The following is a 23079-nucleotide window of genomic DNA, read 5'->3' as shown; positions in this document are numbered from 1 at the left end:
GGTTCGCCGTCCCGGGCCAATGGGGGCGGTGGGAAGCCGCGGCCAGCACATCCCTCGCCCGTGCCGCTTCTCGCCGCCCCCATTGGCCTGGGACGGCGAACTGCGGACAGTGGGGGCCGCGATCGGCCGAACCTGCCACGTCAGCAGGTAAATAAAACTGGCCCAGCCCGCGAGGGTGCTTACCCTGGCGAGCCGCGTGCCGAACGTTGCCGACCCCTGCTCTAAGTTCTGTATTAATATGCCTAGTAAGGTATCTATTTGTCAAAAAACATATTCTGAATCTTTTTTGTCATCTGTATTGTTACAGACATACTTGCTGACAGGTATTTTGAAATAAATTACCAAAATAATTGAAACTGCCATGATTATATTGTGTTACTTTGACAAATAAAATATGCAGAATTTTAAAATATTGTGTGCAGAATTTTTAATTTTTTGGCGCAGAATTCCCGCAGGAGTAAAATTAAAGCATTACATACCCAATGCTTATTACATGTGCTAGCATAAGAGGGTGAACTATAATAACCAACAACCAAAAAGAAATCGTTAAGTACTGTCTGTATTAAAATAGCCATTTGCGGTAATTAAGCAGTTGCTTATGTGCCTTAGCACCAACTATTTGCACAAAGATAATAATTTTATGCATGGTCCACTATAAGTGCCTGAGCATAAAATGAAATGGTGACCTACACTTAAAGGTTTATTTGCAAATATTATGCACCCATTATTTGAGAGTTGCTTTCATTCCGGGCAATTCAATGCTCCTATTCTGCAGACAGAGAATAAGGAAACATGTATGGCATTCTATTTAAACGTACTGTAAAGTGCTGTGTCTGCACTTCTGATTCTATAGATAAAACGTCTGAACTCTCATTTACTCTAAGGCTACTTTGCACCATTTTGGCAGTGTACAGAAACTGTAAAGTGAGCGTAAATTACATTTATACTCTCTTTGAGACCCTTTTACACTGCCAGAGTGGTGCACAGAGGCCTTAGTGATAATTAGGCTCAAAGAATAAGCAATAGCTTTTATTTTACTAGTGTGGGGGTGGAGGGTAAATATTCCATCCTATCACAGTGCCCCAAAATGCTAAACTGATAAAGCCAAATGCACGTGTTGCCCAAAAGAGTCTGCAAGACACATTTCAAAGAAACCTTTGCCACTGTTTTCCCCACAGAGCAACACATACAGGTTAAATATAACAGTATTAGTTAAAAGTGGATTCCACCTTGTTAGACATGAATAATTGTCAATAAAGTGCAGTGCAGTCCAGGAGTGGAATTCATGTAAATGGGCATGTGTTTCAGTTTGAATGTACAATCTGCAGCTTCTTGCAACATAGCAGCTACACGCAGCATGCAAAGCTCCTTCCTGGTCTGCTGGAAAGAGAAGGGAGGGAGGGTAGAATAAGAGATGGAAAGAGATGAATGCAACTTGGGAAGAGGGAAGATGTGGCTGAAATAGCCAACTCCCAGTTGAGGAGAAGTGAGAGCCAACAGAAAGAACCAAATGTGGTTCAGGGTATCAGCTCTTATTTTTTTCCCGTGTGGTCATTATTGCTGGAGGGATGTCTGGTTTCTTCTGATAGTAAGTTGTCTTGCACACGTAATTAACAATATTGGACCAGATGCTTGGTCCTGCTTCAGCTTCTCTACATTGCTCCAGCAGTGCCAAGAGGCATTTAGCTCATTTAGCCAGCCTCCTGAGGACTCCTCCAAGCAAACAAAACAGGCAGAGCCGTGATCATGTCGGGAAGGGGTAGTCTCCGGGGCTGATAGAGACCTGAAAGTCCTCTGATAATTCAGATACGTTTTCGATAGCCATCCAGCTCTTGTTCTGGCCCTCTCAACTCTGTGATCGTCTCCAATCACGTATTTTAAATATAGATGGGGAATATCAAATGCAGGATTTCAAACGTCTCTGACAGAGATGGAGATAGAGGACAGAGCTTTGGCCTGTTGTGGCAGCTTTGCACCAGTAGAGAATTTGGAATGTTTAGAGAGATCCCCAGCATGGGGGGCGGGAAAAGAGTCCCAGAGTCCTGGTGATGCCTGTTGGTAGCAGTTGCAGTTTAGACCAGTTTTCATGCTGCTCTAATCTGAGCCAGGTGACTGGCCCATTGTTCAAACTGGCTGAGTACTGGGGGGGGCAGGAGGAGACGGACACGAAATTACACTGGCTTTCTTTTCCCTCCTTTGATCTTGTCAGGAGTGCAGCTCAGCCAGACCAGAGAATTTGGCCCATAGAAAGTAATGAATGCAAAACAATTCAGAGCCAGAGGCATTGCATTCAGATAGGTAATTGGGCCACTAAATGGAAAGTGTGGTTTAAGGTCCACAGATAGACAACTTGACTGGGGGGGGGGTGTTGGAGAGTAGCAAATCAGAAGAGAGCACAGATTAAATGGAACAGTCATACCGTGCACTGAGGATTCAAGAAGCTTATTTAGGGTTTAGAGTAGAAAAATCTTTGAAGCTATCCATTCTGTGTATACCTGCAGTAAAAGAAAAAGCAACAAGGACACAGAGATGCATCAACAGAGGGATGGAATACAAATCATAAGCAGCAAAATTCTTTCTGTAATAAGCACTTCACAAGAAGAATCTTGTCCTCAGTTTTAATCACCTCTTATGTCAGATATTTTTACCTTAGACTAGGTGCAACATAAGGCACCCAAGGTTGTTCAAGGTTTTTAAGAAAATCTGTTATCAAGACAGGCCAAAGTGGTTGAATTTATTCTTGCTAGAGAAGAGATAACTTTGAAGTGATGGAATAGAAAGTATTTCATTTCATTTTCAGAGCATTTTAGATATTATACAATGTGATTAAAAAAAAACCAGTGGATATAATCTGAAATTTGGAAATAATGGGCCAATATCTGCTGTCAATTACAGCCATGAAACTCCCATTGACTTCAATGAGAGCCACAAGTGTGCATGGAATCGGAGAATCTGGCCTACAGAATGTAAGGATAACCATTCCACTCAAAGAGTAATGAACGTACCATAATACGCTGCCAAGTAGCATTATCGCCACAAAGCCTCAATGAGTTTATGAAACAGACTGATATTTTTATTAGGGGAGCGCAGACCGAAGTACAGGATGAGAAAATGGTAAAAAGGGACAAGTTCACTAGGCCAAGTGGCCTTTTGATGTCCATCAATTGCTAATTGTATTTCTAATTAATTTCGCCATTCAAACAGCCAAGAAGCAAAACAGAGATTTTAGAGTGTGCTGTGAACTCGGCAGAGACTTGGACAAATAATAGTATAAAATGGTTTATGAAACCAGAGGGTTTATGGCCTATAAATAACTTCCATGTATTTTTTATTCTTTCCACGTACCATATTACTGAGGACTGGATGATAGCTTTTCACTGCTGCCTGGTTGACTTCTTGCAGATACACACCCAAGGTAATGACGATATTGATCCTGGAGAGACAATTTTTGCGACAGATAAAAAAGCCACACAACTGGCTTAACAGAATGGGCCTAGCAATGCGGTGGCAAAGCTTTGGTCCTTTAAGTGAATAGCAATTGGTTTAAAATCCTACATCCTAATATCTTCAGAGGTCTGGAACAGCGGTAGAAAAGAATAAGACATCTAGAAATGACTTAGGGCGGCCAGCACAGCTAGCACTTTAATGTGTAACCACCTGAATTTGATCTAAATCTGTTATTAATCAGATTATATATATATATCTGTGTGTGTGTGTGTGTGCGCATCATAATAACTCAGTGACAACAAGAGACTGACTAAGCAAATGTTTCTGATCTTTAGGGCTAAACCATCCTTTTTTGGCTAAAATGTGTGCTTCAAAATGTGCCTAATTTCTGAAATCCATGTATGTGACACCGCTTGGGTTTCCATGACTACTGCTCTGAAAACCATATTAATTATTCAAGAGATCCATGCCATTCTCCATTCATTCCATAAGGAATGCTGGGAAACACAGCCTGCCTTTATGGAAGGATACAGATAGTTTAAGGACTGCATGGCTCTAAATTCCACAGATGTTTCCTTACAGCACCATGACATTTACATGAGGAAAGTCCATAAATATTATTTAAACACTTTGGTACATGAGTAAAACAAAAATCTTTCCCCCTTGCTTTTTATATTTCAACTATCTTCAAAATATGCTTTAATTATAGTCTCTGTTTATCATCCTGATATAATCCTGTTTTAAACAAAGTCAACTAGCTTGCATGCAGCAGGGATTAGACTCCAGTGCTATTCTAAAGGATGTAGTTTCAAATTGTGAAACTTTCATTAAATCAAATTTCTCACATAAGCTGTGACTAAGCATCTGTTTGCCATATCTGTTGATCTCTGTAGGGTTTAATAACCATAATCAATGTAGGCAGCACTCTTCATAGATAACATCAGCAAAATACATTCTAACGACGTAAGAAATGTCTATGTTCAAGTACTGTAATACATACCACTGCTGACTCTCTGCCATAGCTAAACCACCAGTGCCAATCATTTAATAGAGCAGCAAAGGTGCATTACAGGAGCAATTATAGAGAAGAAAAGCTAGTGAGCCAGATTCCCCTTTCAGTTGCACCAGTATAAATCTGCAGCAAAACAAATAGCATTACTCCAGATTTACACCTGAGTGACTGAAAGCATAATCTGGTCCAGCATCAATCTTCACAACACCGAGTCACTTGAGATGTCAAAGCTGGCATACATGTAATACTCAAACAATCCCCATGGAAAAGGCCTGTAGAATGTAATAGAGAATAACAACAACCTTTCTGCAGAATTTTTAAAGCCAAACTACAGTACAGAATTCTATCACTACTGTAGATACTAAATCTCTATTAAATGTGATTGGATTCTTTAAAAGCACAGAGAAAGGATGTCGTTCTCTATTAATTTCTACAGGCTTAGAGGGTATTTTCATGTAGAACTCTAATTTTTCTTCTGGAACCCCATTGGTTTCACATCTCTATTACATTCTATATGACTTTTCCATAAGGGAGTGCTTACGGTATTAGAGATGAGCAAAAGGCATAAGGTTTAAATCTGAGTTTGGAGGTGAATCAAAATTTCTCCAAACTCTGGAGATGGCTGGGGAGCGAGTGTGTGTGTGTGGGGGGGTGGGGGTGGGGGGGGAAGTAAGGGGGTTGTTCCTGTGTCCCAATCCAGGCCCATATCTAGAATTTATATATAATGATCTATTCATCCACATACATCTAATAATGTCACTAAACTAAATACTATAACTTGAAGGGACACAGTCAAACTGAAACGTATTCAACTGAGAAAGAGTTAAAAGTAGTTTCAGAAATCACACCTATCCATAAGTCCATCTATCAGTTTTTGTTTTTATAACCATTTCCCTATTTTCAGTATGTCTTTTCAATCTCCTGTTGGTGTGTGAAAGACGCACACAAACAACAGGGGAAACTGAGGACCCCAGCCAAAACCTACGCCCTTTGCCTCAAACCTTGACCAACTATATACAAGGTGCAATCACATACACAAGGTGAGCAAACTAAAGGAGAGAAATACTTTCTGTAACCTCTTTTACAGCTACAAGTAAGAGCTAAGATTACTGTAACAATACTATTTTAAAATGTTCAGAGAGAAGTGTGATTTTTAAGGTGACGGTGTCCCTTTACAGCTACTACCATACACACTTTTATTTATGCAAAGCTGCTGTGGATTCTGTAATGGATACATTATAGTGGGAAAAAAGACTGAGACATTGGACTGAGAACCAGGAGACATGGATTTTCTTTCTGGCTTTACCATTGACCTGCTTGGGCAGGTCACTTCCCCTCTCTGCATCTCTATTTGTCCACTCACCTTTTATTTGTCTTGTCTATTTAAATGGTAAGATCACTGCAACAAGGACTATCTCTCACTTTGTGTACCTATAGTGCCTAGCATAATAGATCCCCACCTTACTCGAGCATCTTGACACTGCTATAATAAGCAGCAATAATAATTTCAAACTCCTAGTTTCCAAGATGCTCCTAGGCATTTCTCAAACATTTCAGTGAAGGCACAACCATCATCATCATCATTATTCAGTTTGCAGCTGCAGCACCCAGAATCTTTATGACTCCCAAGTTCTCACTTGCCATACAAAGTGCTCCATCCAAATACAGAGAAAGAAGTAATTTCCTCAAGAGCAAGGTGTGAACAGAACATATTTAATTCTGCACTGTTATATTAACTGTATAATGTTGCACTAAAATTCCACAACAATGTGATTAAAAATTATACTGAACGACAATACCAAGGTGCCATAGCCAGTCAAAACACATTTATCCAATCTAAATGCTATGCTAAACAAATAAAATAAACATGCAATTTGCTAATTAAAGTGTACTCTCATGTATCCTGTAACCACCATCAATTATACAACATTTAATTTTTTTACTATTTAGTAACGTTTATGACTCCGCTTTACTAAATTAAACACTGGAAAAAGAGGGGGGAAATAGTAAGAATGTATTGCCCTTTCTCTCAGGATTTATTTTGTCAATAGATTTAAAAAAAGAATTATACCCTCAAATAATAGTATTTTAATTTTAATGTAGGTTCTTTCTGTTTTCATTTCAAAGCCATACACCCCCTCCCATCACTACCCCAGTTTCCAGCAAACTACTTTTAGTAACACTCCAGTTAAGGAGGCTAAATCATCTTGTACATCCTATCTGAACAATCTTTCAATTAGAAACCTAAGCTTATAGACAAGAGGTCCCCAAATCACGGGGCGCACCCCCCTAGGAGGGTGCTGAGGAACGTCTGGGGGCCCAGCTCAGCCCCCCGGGGTGGCAGGGAGGGAGCAGCCACCCAGCCCTTCCCTATCCCCAGCTCTGCTCCAGTCCCTCCCTCAGCCGGGTCCCCAGCTCCTGGCCCAGTCCCCAGCGCTGGCGTGGCTCCGTTCCCCACCTCAGTCCCTCCCCCAGCCGCGGCCCCACACAGACAGGGGTAAAGGAGGTGCCACCCTCAAAAGTTTGGGCACAATTGTTATAGACTCTATGAAGGGTCAATAACGATTATGACTCTCTCTTTTTCTACTATTCAGCTTCAAGAGGTGAATTTCTTGTCAGAATTTGTGTCCTTTCCTTTCCTTCAAAACAGATAGTAAAGATTACACACAAATTGACTGGATTGTAGTGTGACTTGTGAGTCTTAGGTTATCTTAAAACCAAAAAGATAAAGAATCCTTGAGTTCTGCCCTAGTGGAAATTTGAGAAATTAATTATTTTTTGTTTTCTTTTAAAATATGAGAATAGACTCAAAATCTTAATTTGCCTGGATAGCAGGTCAGCTGTGGTGTGCACATCTCAATACGATTTTTTATGCATCAGTGAGGTCTGGTAAAGAGGGGCAAGAAACAAAGTGGCCAAGTCTGTTCAGCTTGGCTTTTTTCTAGTTTCTGCGCAGACCACTAAACAGTTCATGGACGATGTGGGATGACTTTTGAGAAGCGACTTTTCCCCCTGTTTCCCTCCGACTTATATGTTATCTTGTGTTCCTCAACTTCCGCTTATATCTATATATGAAATATAGAGTGCACAGTATTAATACAGCTCATGTAGAAGCAACTGTGCTGTTCATTTTAACGTACATCAGTGTGTTGTTTAAATACAAAACAGCAACCAATGACTACTGGGACTCTTCCCCTGAACACTTAATTCCTCAAAGATGACCATCCAGGTGGAAGTTAAAGATCCCATGGCATTTTTTGTTTTGACAAGTGCACAGGACAACCTTGGTGTCTTGCTCAACAATGCTTCTATAGGAACAAAGATTCTAATCTCCATGGCTATTGCATGAGCTATTGTTCTGTACACAACACTACATGTTCCTATGCCATCTCTACCCTACAGTATGCCAACGGCAAAACCAAAATCTCTATAAAACTAAAGAAGTAATCACATGCTCTTTTGCCTTACAGTGCTTCTGAGAAAACCAGAGTTTGGCAGACTTCTATGCATTCTGCATTCCAAAGAAAGAGAACATCCTTAAGACCAAACGGAACAGGCAACTACCGGGAGAATGGCAGAAATCCACCGTTGGAAGCCTTTTAAATGAACATTTAAGGGAACCAGGTTCCCTTATGCAATTCATATGCAGAGTCTTCTGTTTTAATTTTAGGTTTCCTTGATACAACAAACACGATGCAACTGTTATTTTTCTTTTTCCTGCATGATTACAAAGGAAAGGACAGCACAGATGCAACATAATATATCCATGACACTCAAGAGTAGCCAGGCCATTTCCATCATCTTCCTAGTTGCCATTTCATTAAAATCTTTTGGCTCAAGCCCAGATTGCTCCAAGAACCCCAAATGGTAAAACTGACAGATTTAATCAAGTAGAGTGTATAATAGAAAATCATTCATTTTACTACTGTGTCTTTTTTTAAATCATGGCACTTACCTCTTAATATTAGCAAATTCATAGACATTCAGATTTTTGGGCAGCGCTACTTTGGGTATCAAGCTCTGAAAATTCAGACATATCCAGTGATAGATTTGATGGTGGGGACTTTGAATATATTGAGGTTTCTTAAAACAAAGGAACTTAGCAAACCTTCCTCTAAAGCTTTTAGGAACACTTTGGAATGATAATATTGCTTCATACAGGTCTTCCTTTCAGCTACTGAGATCAGTACACTTGTGCTTTCTGTTGGGTAAGGATGCCTTTTTAATTGGTATTACTTTGCTGGGAGGATCAGTGAGTTAGCAGCTTTATTCACAGCACCGCCCAATTTGTAGTTTTGCTGCAAGATCTTTTTCCTTAGAAATGCTCCTGAATTCCTCTCTTTAATGAATACGGCCTTTCACTAAAACAAGGAAATAGTTTTGCTATATAATCCACATCCTAAAACCTTGCTTGAAGAAGCACGCTGATTCACTGATTTTTTTTTTCCATTTTCCTAAGTAACAGTCTTTCTTCTTTTTGGTTTTGGACTGTCTTTCTACTTATGCCTGCTGACTGGCATTTAATAATATTACTTCCACACAGAACAGAAATAGCCAGTCTCTACTGAAAACAAAATGCTGCAATTAAAAAAAAAAGCAATTTCTTCCTATATGTATAGAGAGATGTGATGGTTAGAAAATATCCATTATGCTTCTGCCCATGGGTAGAGAAGAAAAATAAGAAAAACCTCTCGACCCTCTGCTTATGCTATGTGGTGCAATATAATCTGAAGTACTCAGACAGAAACTGCATCTGAAACCCTGCAGGTTTAAGGATGAATCATATTTTCTGTTCTCTGAATTACATCTGCACCTGCTTTGATTTTTTGGAGTGAGGCTGTATCCGTTATTCTGGATCCAGATCTGGTCCTAAGAAAATTGGTTCCAACAGATTGTGGCATCAGTGCCCATCAACAAGAGGTGGTAGTTCTAAACCAGTGGGTCTCAAACTTTTTTACTGGCGACCCCTTTCGCATCGCAAGCCTCTGAGTGTGACCCCCCTCCAAATAAATTACACACACTTTTTAATATATTTAACACCATTATAAATGCTGGAGGCAAAGCGGGATTTGGGGTGGAGGTTGATAGCTCACGACCGGTAATGTAACGACCTCACAACCCCCTGAGGGGTCCCAACCCCCAGTTTGAGAACCCCTGTTCTAAACTGAAATGTAACAAGTCAGTAAATATTGCTATTCCAACACAGACCCGCGTGTTAAAGGAACTAAAAGAGAACACTGTCTATTCAGTGTTATGAAATTCAGAGGGTTGGCATGGTGGAAGTTCTAGACTCATGACTCTAGACCTCATGGTGGAGGTTCTTAGAACATTTACCCCGACCTCCTTCAAATCTCCTCATTTACCAACCCCCATCTCCCTCCCGCAAAGAAAAATTAACAGTGCTTTGTTCTAGGATTATGTGAAATTCCAAAAGTGCAAAATAAGCTAGTTTCCCAGCTCCACCACAATAGCCCGCAAAACTCAGAGGAACTCACAATAACTGTGCCTATGGCTTGCTAGTTCTGTGTTATGAGTGCAGAATGTCGTGATGCAGGGGGAAAAAAAGATAGTTACCATAATTTCCAAATTTCCTTCTGCAAATGCTTACAAATCATGGCCTTGGAAGCCCCGAAACAGGAGCAACGCAAAGCTCCTGTCAACTTTAATAGCAAAGGATAAGGTCCTAGGTAAGGAAGCATTGTTAATGTTTTTTTATTAACTCCCAAAACAAATTTTAAGGAATGCATGTTTTAGAGGTAAGGCCCGGTCTGCAGTTTTTACTCAAGCAACTCTCCCACAGGGCTGGATTCTGATCTCTGTTACACGGGTGCAAATCCAGAGTAATGCCATAGGCATAACTGATATAACTCCAGATTTACAGCAGTGTAGTAGAGATCATCGCCCCAGTGGTTGACCTCAGTGAGAGTTTGCTGAAGTAATGACTGCAGGATAAGGCCTTTTGATACTAAGGAGGAGAAAAGCTGAATAAAAAAGCCCTGTATAACAGAAAATATGAGGCAATTATCTGATTACTTATAGGAAGAAGTACAGTGTCACAATACAGAATGTTCAAGGGATTACCCAGCTTTGAACAGCGCTTACTTAACAGCTGCTACCAAACTGTAGTCCTGTGTATTTGGCAGAGTTTCATTAATGATAATCTACAGTGTTTACAGCCTATAGGCTACTGAGTATGTGAAGAACCTTTTTTACTTGTATTTTATAATCCTTTCCCCTTATGCTCTGTTTTTCTTGATATTTCTGAGATCTGAGGAGGTTTATGTTTCAAAATGACTCATTCTGCTCTGACAACTGCAGAACAAGATTGCAGTAAATGTTCCCTTGTTACAGAAAAGTATGTATTTACAAACAAGAAGGAATACCGTCTAAATTCATACCAGGGTTTGGATCATCACCAGCTAATACACTCACTTGCCAATATATGGCGCTGTCTTGTTTACATGCAAAGTAAATGTCAAAGAAAGATGTCTTTGCCAGTTACTAGATATTCCTCAGTAACTTTGTGGACCTGTCAGGTTGCAACAAATTGTCACTGCTTTATTCTTGACATTGCATTTGACCTGAACTTCATTGAAAAGAATCCTGCCATTATTTTTAAGTTGGAGTATTGATTATGATTTAGAAACATTACATTTGCCTTAGAATTTGGATTTCAAACATTTGCCCAACCGAGACGTATCCGTAATGCAAAACTTCTGTGATATTAAAAACAGAACATAATTAAGAATCTAATTCCATTATGGAAGCAATTATACATTATGTAGTGTATTAGGAAAAAAATAAGAATTCAGAGGTTCAAAAGCCATAGCACTGCTAAATGACTATAATTGTTTTCACACACAATAGTTCAGTGGCCATGATTCTGTCATGATAAAACCAAAGGAGATTATTGTTTAATGGTAATTAGCATATTCAGAGACTTTAAAAAAAACATATGATTCATGCAACTTCCTGCTCCAGCTGCTTTTTCTGTCTTAATGATGCTCAGTTGTTTGGAAGCCCTCCCTCCAGGCTTACACTCCCCAGAGGACAGTGGTTGTGCAGACAGAAATCTCTTCACCCAACATGCTACAAACCAGAAACTCACAGCTATATGTTATCCTCATTCCAACTGGTATCACAGGGGCATGAACACAGTATTTCAAGCTACTAGCGGGTTTATTACACTAGCCCTCCAGTGTGTTGAGCAGCTGAGCTAGCCTTACTAAAATGTATACTTGAAAGAAATCCTCTCCCCTCCTGATCACTATTGGTTTCTATAGAAACAAGAAGGAATCTCTGTTCTTCTCTAAATTTTTCGCCTAATGTTTTTTGCCATACCGTATGAAACCTTTGTTGTTGCTTGCACAGTTCTCCATTTATAGCCTCGTTTAACAAATTAAAGAACAATAGGCTGGACAAAAAAAATGGATACCGGTTTGAATTTAAGCAACACAATCCTATGCATTAAGTATCTGTGGTCAATTCATCTCTCCTGGGTCATTTTATGTCTCAAGCATTTCAAAGTGAATACTTTAAACAATGGTTCATCACAAGAGTTAAAAGGGGTCAAGAGGATATTTACTTAACCACTAGTTGACTTTTTAACTTCAAAATATTTCAGCAGTTACAGTATTTAAATTAAATCTGTCTCATCAGTGTCACCATAAATTACACTCTAAAACTCCAGGGCTCCCGACCACATTGTGAGTCACCACCCTGATGCCTGCACTTCTTAGTCTTGAGATAACTTATGTTTGCTTGCTTTGTTATTGTGCCCTTCTCCGGGGACTGCATTTGCCCAGGAATTGCTAAGGCTTCTAAATATTGTATCTGCCTTGTTGTAATCACAAGGCAAACACACTTGCACTCAGTCATATAAAAACGTAAGCGCTCTCGAGCCATAAAAAAGATTTCTCTAGCACAGATTTGACTTAAACAATTAGAGAAGAAAATCTTCAGACCAAACAAACAACAAAGACTACATTAGCGAGAAACAACAGCAACAGCAGCAATACAAAAGATATATTATTTAGGGTCTACTACTCTCTTCTGTCAGAGTAGCAGGAAAAATACTAGTTTCCATTTTAATTCATCTTTTTAAAGTCATAATGGCAGCAATTTTCAATGCCCACAAATAATTTTCTTTTATAATAAAAATAATCATATTTACTTTCAGATTTGCTTGGAAAGTCTCTCTCCCCTCCCCCACCCCAATTATTTACTGCAGATAATGAGTTGCCCTAAATAAAGTCCAAGCACAGGTTATTATATTATGAAATTGCAGCCTGGGCGCCAAATTCATTTCTGGTGTCACACTAAATCAGAGGCGTGACACCAAAATGTCTCTGAATTAGGTGATCAGTGCAACTGAAGATACTACTGCTGTCATCCTGTTGCCACAATCTTCTTACCAGCAAATATGCCTGCGTGACAGCCACAGATTTTATTCCGTGAAATGTTAAGTGTTTACTAATCTTACATTATTTTTGCTATTTTTTGCAGCGTGAGAATAGCAGCATTTCTGAAAATACCAGGCTAAATTTCACAAGATGGTGGGTCAAATCAATCACTATTTCAACTCTAAGTCATCAGATAATTCTCTCTCTCTCTCTCTATATATATATATCTATATATATCTATATATATAGATATATAATCTTTCAAATTATTAATTATCTTTGTGCATCTACTAATAATGATGTACAGAAGTAGATTTAGTTAAATGCCCTTCTGAGGTTTGGTTAAGATTTTTTTAAACTCATCAGCTGTTTCTTGTCCCAAACAACTGAGGAAATGTAGGAGAATCATTTGTCTCATATTTTTAAATATATTTTTCTTAGTCACTAACGTTGCTTTTCCAAATAATTAGAAGTGTTTGTTATATACAGTATGGCAGCGCCAATCTTAAACCTGTCAACAATAGGCCATGATCCCAAGAATCAGTGTTTCATTAGCTAATACCCATTCCTCTGTTCCCATTTTATATGCAATTTACTGAGGCTGAAATTCACAAACTTTTTTCTGACCAACTTTGAAGAATGATGAAGTGGAATAAAGAAAGGGAGACCAGCCAGTTGATTACGTAACATATTCCTGACGTGTGGAGAGATGGGTAAGGGAGATGAGAATGTCAAAATTTCCTCCAAAATAGCTGTTCCCCCTCAAACTGACAGCCATGCTTTAAAATACCTCTGATCAATCTTCCTATGACTAACCTATATTTTCAGCATTTCCTATCTAAATAAATTTCTGTATTAATTACTAGATATTTAATATGTTAGACACAAATCACTAAGAATAGTCTGTCTTAACAAGTCATCAGAAAGTTTCAAAAAAGCCACAATTTGCAAAGACTGCTCCATTCCATCAAAGAAAAAAAAATTGTGTCTGTCAAAAAAAAATTCATCAAATTTCATACCTTCCTGGATAGATCAGACATTAGTATTAAAAGGGAACCACCCCAGATTGACACCTCACAAAGACCAACATAAAAAAAGACAAATGACTGGAAGGGTTATTTCAATGCTCAGCAACGAATCACTGCTATGCTGATATTAACAAGGGTTGGAATATCAAATACCTGCTGATCCACCAAAAAGAACTATATGGCACGTCGTATGCATTTTTCCTCTCTGTCTCTCCAGGACGAAAGAGCTCTATGCTACTCCATGTGTAGAAACCTATTTTATAGGATAAGCTAGACAAAGGGAGTTCTGAATAGTTCATGTTGAGTGTGAGAGAGAATGTGTACAACTGCTACCTTTTTAAATTGTCATATTTTGTAGTGTTCTTGTGAAATATTAAGTAAACTCTTCATCCTCTGGAAAATTTTACTATTTTCTTCCCTTTCATCACAGCTGTTTATTTTAGTCTTGTTTGTTTAACTTCTCTTTTCTGGTCATTAAAAATAATTACTTAGTACTCAGATACAGCTTCACATGTTTAAAGAACTGTACATATATCAACTCACAAGACTCCTGTGAGAGACAGGGTGAAAGGCCGCCCCATGCAGAGGGCCCGCCCAAGGACTATGCTCCACTTAAGTCCTCAAGATAAGGCTTAAATGGGACTTAGATGGTGTATAAGACCTCTGTACAGCGGTGGATTCACTGCTGGTGCACAACATAAAGGTGATGAGTTGAACGTAAAGGCATAGGGGTACCAAAAATGAACACTAGAATAAAGTGAATTGTACACTTCTCTTTAAAGTGTGCAGTGTCCTATGTAAGTTGAATATATACTTCATAAAAAAAAATACTTGTAGAATCTAACGGTTTCTGACAGTGACTGGAAGTAAATATTTTCAATACATTTTAAATGCATGCTTTATTGAGATGGTCAGCATATCTATGACATACAAAAAGTATAAGGTTTATATTAATAACTAAATGATCATTTCAAAAAAGCTTTTCTGAAGGTTGCTACATCATCCATAAGCAATTGCTACGGTACACTAAAAAGTTGGAGGTTTCTAATATGGCCAACAGGAAAAATTACCCAGTAAAAAACTATACACGTTCTAGAAGAAAAAATAAAATCCTAAGAAATAGATATTCTTTATTGGTTCAATATAACATGCCTTCATCCTCACCCCACACACAACTCCAAGTCCTCGATATCTTGTGTGAGACCATCTCCAGCTTTACCAAATGCAATGAAATGGAATCGCTGCATATTTGCCATGGCCACTATTACGAGATTATGTAGCAAAACAAGAATATCAGGTTGTTGGCTATTGATTTATCGATAAAACAGTAACTGTAAAAATGATGAAAGAGGTTCTATACTAGATAGCCTTGTGAAACAGTTTATTACTTAAGCATTAATGACCCGTTTAGAGGTCATTACTGGTCAGGTAATGACCAGCTAGAGAAGTTAAGGGCCCGAGGCAAAGCACTATAATAAAACCATGCATACAGTATGTGTTTGGTTCCTCAGGATTCTATTAGGAAAGAAAAGTGTAAAGGGTAATGAAAGATATGTCCAAGAGGCACTTGCATCAGCCCTCTAATTTTATATTTGGCATAATGTATACGGCTTTATTCCAGCTGCACAAATCATTCCTTGTTTACACTAACACCTATCATTGACTAGGACAGAAACAACTGCTGCTGAAAATGCCCAGTCATGGCATTAAATACTTGATCCTGCAGCTCAGGCAAAAATCCCAATAACTGAAGGATCAGTACAATTGCACATCCAGTACTGTTTGCATCTAGTGTGTGTATTTGCATGAGACGAGGAACCGAGACCATCTATTGCTACATAATTCAGATGGCCTTTTCTGGTCCATTCATTCTGAAATCTTACATAATTATATGTTATTATTACGAATTGGTTGGGAGGGAGGGCATTGTTTGTTTTCATTATTTCCCAGTCACTTTCCTCAGAAATGGTGACTTGAGCATGAACTTAAACTTGCTTTCTACTGTTTCCACTAAATTATGACAAAATCAAATTAAAAAACAGGAGCTTGGTACTGATAACTCAGGTGTGAGATAAAGCAGCTGTATACTGTCCAGTAAGTAAGAATACAAGGTTTGGAACAATACCCAAGTCCCTAGCTCTTGGCTTCAGAGGCAGGTAAAACACCTGGGCCCTCATAACCACATCTCACTCTTACAGTCCCATGGTATCATTGATTTTGGCCCTGATTTATGGCATCATTTGTTCTTGATAAGAGCCACTTGCCAACACTACTTAGAAAAAAGTAAAATACAATCTAACAGTGCAATCTTGAAAAAGAAAAGAATAAAATAGAGTAAGCGTCAAGGGAAAAAACCTAGCTGATCTGCACAGATTCTTTTATATGTACATTTATATGTAATAAAATGTCCTAGGTACAAACCAACTGTATTTGCTCAGAATTTATTATTTTGCCCGTACTAAAATGGGAATTAAGAATGTTTTTATGGATTGATTGACAAGTTACTTAATTTTACTGCAGCTTCTGTGCTACAGTATATTTTGAATATTTATTTTCAAAAGGCAGACTGTATTGTTTAGATGATTAACTGTAATAGCTCCTTCCAAGTTATTGCAATCTTTTGTGTAAATAGGTTTTTAAGAAATGTTCAATACAAAGATTTCAGATCTTACCGATATTTCAGAGCCATTACAGCTAATCATACACATACATATTTGGTTACACTTTAAAACTATACTCATGAGCATAGTAAAACTCCTCAGGAAAAGTAGTTGCTCGACATTCACAGTATCCAATTTTTAAGATCAAATATCTTGGCTATTTTATTTCAAAACATCAAAGAGATTATGACATGGTCTAACCATTTGCCAATGGCATTAAACGCTTGATTCTGCAGCTCAGGCAAAAATCCCATTGACTGAAGGATCAGGCATCCAATGCTGCTTGCTTCTATGGCATGTGTTTGCACAAGACAGAAGGAATTGAGACCATCTATTGCTAGATAACTCGGAAGGCCCTTCGTAGTCCTATCACTACATAATTATTTTTATTATTAAAGGTTAGTTTGGGATGGGGAGTTGTTCAATCCAAAGTGGTACAGAGCAGGAAAAACTAAATCTTTTTAAGTGGATACTCTATATATTTTAATTGCTCAAAATATAGAAAATACAATTCAGTCCTTAATGGAAACCAGATACCATGTATACAACACAGAACCTAAATTTAACCCAGAGCACATTTTTACAGCCAAATTATAAACTACTGCCACACAGGGTTAACAACAAAAAGTGCTGACACAACTGTAACAATATGTTGGCGCCCATAAGCAGCGCTATAATTAACCTAAGTGTACTGTCATTAAACTAAATGCTGCTTCTGTAGGATTATTCCAAATCATGAGACTCTCTCCCCTCCATCCCCGCCCCAAGCTCAGATAACATGCAGTTTATTTCCAGTCGTGTACATAGCATGATTTGCTAAAGGAACATTAAGTCTGGAAGCAATATCTTAATCAAATCAGAATTTCTTCTGTAAAACAAATCTTTGGCTTTTGGAGAATTAGTAGCATCTAATGCCTTAGGATAGAGATGTGAAACTGTGAGCTGAAATACGCACTGCTGGAGATCATACTCAGCCCTACTGCTTCAAGCCATTTACAAGTACATCTATCCAACCTCCTACCTACACACCTACACTTTATATGGTCATAAACCACCAATGCAATGTCTAAATTATACCCTGAAAACTCCAGGTTTGAAATGGGTTGTAGGAAGATTCACCTCATGTGGTTTATTAATTTCTGCAAGAATAGAAGGCTCTGATTCCTTTCCAATGGAACTCATTTAAACAAAGCCCAACACCAAACATCCATAAATTAAAGCATTGTTGGTATTTATGCAGTGAAGTACATGTAAACTAAGCAAATTCTGTGCAAAAGACAAAAAGTGCATTTACAAAAGGTAAAGTATTTCAAAGTACTGCAGGGAAGAAAAGATGGGTGTCATATTTGGAAACCTCTGACTATTCACATATATTTATAATATTCCCCTACTGCCTTTCCATACCCACTAAAAATACTATTAGCATAGTCAGTTAACAAAATAAGACAACATTGTGAAGTGACACATTTCACCAAATGATAGCTAGTAATTCACATGTAGAATAGATCTACCCTGTAATGTATTTTACTATACCTTTAGCAAACAAGACACTATTTATCTTATAGCACTACAATCTAATGCCTCAGTAACCTTGTGATCAAAATATAACCTACAGTACAAAACTAAAATATATACCAAAATGAGTCATCTCTCCCCCCTTTTATCTTTTGGTGCAAAAATCAATGATTAAAGACTGAGCATAAGAGGAATCAATAAAATAATATTAATACTTGGCTGTTATCTATTCCTTTAAACCACTTTTCAAAGGTAAGTATTCCTAGCCTCATTTTAGAGCTGGGAAAACTTAAATACAGAAAAGTCCTTGCCCCAAAACACAGCAAAAGAGAGTGGTAGGAACAGAACCTAGGACTTCTGATCCTAAGTCCAGGGCTCAGACCACTGAATCGTACTGCTTCTTCGTTCTCTGTTTCCCCATAACATAACATCTTGGATGTCTCAAATGGCATTCAACACATCACAGCAGCATTTTGTGAATACTGAGCTTAACTACATTGGAATGCCAATGTCAACACCATTTTTCTTTAAAAGTTTATCGGTGAAAGTTATGGCTATGGGTTGTTTATCTAAAAAATGGGGAAAAAAAGATTAGTGTCTAGCACATATTCTGTTTCTCTTTAAAGAAACAAACAAACAACCGTTCCTCAGCAAATCAGCAAACATGATCTGTTTACTCTACAGAACAGCAAACCTACCTAAGACTGAACCCTCAGTCGCTACTGGTAGTAGATGCTCTTTGATACTGTTTTCATACAGACAGTGAAAAGTACAAAAAGGAAAATGACTTACAGATGGTGTATATTTCCCAACACTGCACACCTCACAGGATCTCCAGTAGAATGATGGAATTATGCAATTTTACTACTTGTCAAAGCTGCAAGACCAGACAATACTACGGCAACATAACATGTTAGGGTGAGGGTAGCAGTAAAACACAACACAAGAAGACATGCATGAATAGACAGAAGAGGGAGGAGGGGAGAGAGGAAGGAAAAAAAAGATCAGGTGGAATGACTGTTTGGCATTCCTTGACCCATTTCCACATTTTTATCCATTTCGATCTAGAAACTGGGTTCAAATTTCTTCCGATCCATATAATTACTCTCGACAGTGATAAGCTATTCTTTCTTTTGCTGCTAACTCAGACAGGTCTCTAGTCCAATGCTCTCTTCGGGGCATAAGCCTGCTATTGCATTTTAGTATTTCACACCAACATGCAGCTGACCTTAGTTATTTATGAAACAAACAGAGGACCATAATATCAGTCACTACAAAAACAAACAGCAAATAATTCTACAACATTCAGAGAACTAGGTTAAAAGCTCTTAAAAACATGTATTTGAGAGGCACTAAAATCATCAGGCCTTCCAGTTTAGCAGATGTTAATACCATCATTTAGGCTAAGGCCGTTGTGGTATGAAACTCAGGTACTTATTTCAACAATAAACTTATTCCCACTATTAAACAAATGATACTAGAACACACAAACACGCATGTGCACGTATGTGCCACAAAATGTGCTTGATGAAAGCTCTATATTTTAAGAATGATAGAAAAGTATAGACATGAGATTCCTCAGTTGTACCTTCCTATCAGCTAGAGTAGGAAATATGAACACAGGCCTCATAGCTATTCATCACATACCTTGTTAAAATGGTGTTGACTGAAGAGGTTCCATAGATTTTCAGAGTAACCAGTATTAAAGCACATAGGATTCAGCAGAAGTAGCTCAGTGCCCTTTCACTTCTCTTCCTGTCTTTTGCAACCTTCCCATCTCACACAGGTGGAAGGCCAAATGATTTCTCCCAAATGGCCACGTGTGGAAGATGCCTTTATAAAACAATACTACAGTATTGTAAATGCTGTGGTAAGCTGTACTGTTTTGGATAGTTACTGTAGCATACAAAAGTACTTTTTCATAAGGGTCGCTAACTCTGACAACATTCACAGAGCATCCTTCTGGAGTCCACTGAATTTCCTGGTAGGATAATTCACTGAAATTCATCAACAGCAAGGAAACTACTGACAGAACATTCAAGGCCAGTGTCCAAAAAATTTCAGAAAATATATGTTGACCAAGGGCATGCTGTCCTCAGTTGAAGGAAGAAAGACTTTATGACAAGAAAAAAAGACAAAGAAGGAGCACAGGAGATCTAATTCTGTCACTTCTACCCATTAACCCTAAAACACCAGGATTCCACAAATGTAATAGAGGGCCGAATTTAGTTCAGCAAGCTTTGCTTAGCAGAGCCAGCAACTAGCGACTCCGTGCCATTTAATCCATCTCAACAATTTAAAGACTTATTCAACTCAAAACAGAAAGGAGGAGAAGGAAGAGGTAGGAGACAGCTGACTGTTGAAAACTGAAGCATCCCAATGTGGCATGGAAGCCACAGTCACATGGGCCTAGATCCTCAGAGGTATTTAGGTGCTTAACTCCCACTGAAATCTGTGGGCATTAGGTGCCTAAATACCTTTGCGGATGTAGGCCGTGGATCCTATTGAACTTCACAGGAAACTCATGAGCTCCCATTCCCATGCTTCGGGAACAATTCGGATGTTGGCCACAGACGATTTATAAGTAGACTCCATCTCAGTTTGGATATCTGTGCTCTATACACCTGCAACACAGGGGAGGTGATGGGGATGGGCTTACAGAGTTTTAAAATTAATGGATCTTGTTATGTCTTCTCTTTTAGCTTGTGAGCTCTTTGGGGCAGGACTATTGTTGATCGTGCATTTGTACAGCACAATGGGACCCAACATGGTTGTGGCCATTAGGCCCTACTAAAATATAAATGCTAAATGAATAATAATTAATAATAATGTGTTGAAGTAAGAAAGAGACCCATAAGTTTCTGCATTGCAGATGGTCACACAGACTTTTTCTGATGAAAAAACTCCTACTTATGGGGTGTATGGGTAAAGCACAAATAGTTGTACTAACAATCAAGAGGTGTATTTACACATTTTAAAAGTTTGCTTCCACTCAGCTCCTTTCATTTTCAGAAGTTCAAATTACTAATTATTTTTGACTTAATGTACTTAAGTATTTAAATTCATAGGGGACAAATGACATAGTAAACAGATTATGCAATTAGTACAAATTATTTTAACAGCTAAAAAAAAAAAAAAAGATCCTAAATCCTGAAGCTACTGACTTTATTTACAAAAGAAAATCATAATATTAATATCATTTTGTTACTGTGGTTCTTTAACATTTTTAATTACCCTGACAGTCTTCACCTGACTAAATCTGAATTCTGTCAACTCTCATAGTAATAAAACGCACCTTAGTGATAAGGGGCACTCCAAATAGGGGCTAAACAAAAACAAATCAATATTTGTTAGATAAAGGATAGTCTTCGAGTCATACAACTGTGTGAGAAAAATCTGTAGCCAATTCTTACAGGAAACTGACTACTTACAAACATATAGCAAAATTAAATCTACAGGTTTAGAATTAAAGATTTTTTTAAAAAAACTAGCATAATTTGTTCTACTGGCTGATAAAAAGTAAATGTTGGGAGCACAAAAAATTACATACAACAAAAATTACTAATAATGCAGAAAAAAAATCAGTAAAGAAATAAAGCTATTGAATCTCATAAACAAAGCCCAACAAAGACATTGTCCTATAGCTTCTTCCCCAAGGACAGAAATTTAGCAACTTAATAATTTCGTGTTTGATAGAAAATGTCCTTTAAACCCCTTGTAAAGACCACTTTTCATTTCTTTTCTGTGTTCTGTTTTATATCTAAAATCAATTAAACAATAATTAAAAATTGATTCAGGACTGTTTAATCCTGCACATTTGCACAATTTTTGTTTAGTTGATATTTGCTCCAGAGGGTATTTAACTATCATTGAACAAAATCTTGAATTCTTTTCTTAATGAATGGTGAGATTTATAATAGATCTAGGGCCAGATCCTGTTTGTGTTATTTGGGCCAGTGCTCCTATTGAAGTCCCAAGCATTGCTGCATCCTTTAAAAGAAGCATTATTTATATTGTTTCATATACCAGTCATTAGGAATACTAAATGGAGGATGGTGAGCAGATTAAGGAAGTGTAGATTATATATGTCCTGTTTCATTTTTAATATTTACACTGATAAATTAGTGACACTTGAAGCAACAGCTTATAAATAAAGTAAATACGATGAAATCGTATTACAGTGCTAGGGTTCAGTGGTGATCTTGGATTGGCCAATTCACTGTATGCAAAAGTTGAACAGTGCATTTGATTGACTAGCAGCAACTTCCAAGCTCAGTCCTTGTTCTGCGGAGACACTCTATCATCCATAAAGGCATGTTATGTCAGAGAGGGATGTCTAATATGCCTGCGCTTTAAACGTGATAAAAGGGTCCTGGATTTGACCACAAGAGAGGTTTTAAGCCTAGGCATCAGTTATTCACATATTCCTATCTAAAACTAGCTTTTCAGGAGCACATTTCCCGAGTTTAATATATTCATTGTTTTGCTGCAATAAACAAGCAGGTGAACCATCTCAACACAGAGGAAACTCAGCAGTGAGCTCTCCGGCTACATGCAATTTTTTAGAGACCTCGTTCTAACCCAGAGATCCAAAGGCACAATCTAACATTCGGGAACACTGGGTGGAGGGGAGTTCACAATTCATGAGGCAAGCAGGATTTGACCCTTCATACGGATTTATTACAGACTGCTGAGGGTTTCAGGTCTACACAGAGATTTTGCAGACCTTCCTGTACTTACACATCTTCCTAGCTTCAAGATTAGACTGCTGCAATGCACACTATCTGAGGCTACACCTTTGGACTGTATGGAAGCTGAAGTTAGTGCAGAATGCAGATGCCCACTTCCTAAGCGATACTTCACACATGATACTGGTGCTCCACAGTCCATAGTGGCATTTTTTGGTGTTGGGTTTGACCTATGAAGTTCTTAATGGTTTGGATCCTACCTACCTGAGAGACTTCTGCTCTCCCCCAGGAAAACTGTGGCAGTAATGACAATTAGTCAAGTTGCCT

The 23079-nt window shown here is 38.2% G+C and overlaps 1 protein-coding gene across 2 annotated transcripts in view; it reads right to left on the bottom strand.

Moving 5' to 3' along the window:
• AFF2 (AF4/FMR2 family member 2) overlaps positions 1 to 23079 on the bottom strand; it is a 394994-nt gene that overhangs the window by 334918 nt on the left and 36997 nt on the right. Inside the window, exons 1-2 of one of the 2 annotated variants that reach the window (XM_026652959.1) lie at positions 3346 to 3424; positions 2420 to 2495 (exon numbers count right to left, since the gene is read on the bottom strand). The exons of the other annotated variant lie outside the window; for it this stretch is intronic. The gene's annotated coding sequence lies outside the window, so the exon portion shown is untranslated. Of the gene's footprint in view, positions 1 to 2419; positions 2496 to 3345; positions 3425 to 23079 lie in introns of those variants that run through there. 2 annotated transcript variants of the gene reach the window in all.

The sequence above is a fragment of the Terrapene carolina genome, unplaced genomic scaffold, assembly GCF_002925995.2.
Source record: "Terrapene carolina triunguis isolate 2854851 unplaced genomic scaffold, T_m_triunguis-2.0 Scaffold131, whole genome shotgun sequence".
Taxonomy (NCBI): Eukaryota; Metazoa; Chordata; order Testudines; family Emydidae; genus Terrapene; species Terrapene triunguis.
This window is presented reverse-complemented; position numbering and strand designations above follow the sequence as displayed.